We start from the raw sequence: 356 nt of genomic DNA, 5'->3' as shown, positions 1-356 counted from the left end.
GAAAGGGAAGGGGAAGGGGAAAGCAGGAGCAGGGCAAGGCGGAAGAGGAAGCGGGGCGGAAGGGAAGACGCAGCCGCCACAGGCGAAGGAGGCAGCGGGGCTGGGGGCCGAGGCGGGAGAGAGGGCAGGCCTGGGAAAGGTAGGAGAGGGAGGCGGAAGCGTAGAGGAAGGGGCGAGAAGGATCGTCAGGGGAGATGAAGGGAGCGCAGGGGCGCGGAAGGAGGCCAAAGGAAGATATGATGGGAAGAAGGAGGAGTGGAGGGTCAGAACTGGACAGCGGGAGGAGGCCAGGCCGGCGAGAGCACAGGGACGAGGGTGTCAGGCTTGGGGCCGCCTCGCTGGGACAGGGGCGGCCA

The 356-nt window shown here is 67.4% G+C and overlaps 1 protein-coding gene across 1 annotated transcript in view; it reads left to right on the top strand.

Moving 5' to 3' along the window:
* Window positions 1-72: 72 nt before the first annotated feature.
* Window positions 73-356, top strand: part of FBXW4 (F-box and WD repeat domain containing 4) — an 82415-nt gene continuing 82131 nt past the window's right edge. Inside the window, exon 1 of the mRNA XM_024735080.1 lies at window positions 73-139. The gene's annotated coding sequence lies outside the window, so the exon portion shown is untranslated. The remainder of the gene's footprint in view (window positions 140-356) is intronic.

Source organism: Neophocaena asiaeorientalis, unplaced genomic scaffold, assembly GCF_003031525.2.
Source record: "Neophocaena asiaeorientalis asiaeorientalis breed wild unplaced genomic scaffold, Neophocaena_asiaeorientalis_V1.1 scaffold240, whole genome shotgun sequence".
In the NCBI taxonomy this organism is placed as follows: Eukaryota; Metazoa; Chordata; class Mammalia; order Artiodactyla; family Phocoenidae; genus Neophocaena; species Neophocaena asiaeorientalis.
This window is presented reverse-complemented; position numbering and strand designations above follow the sequence as displayed.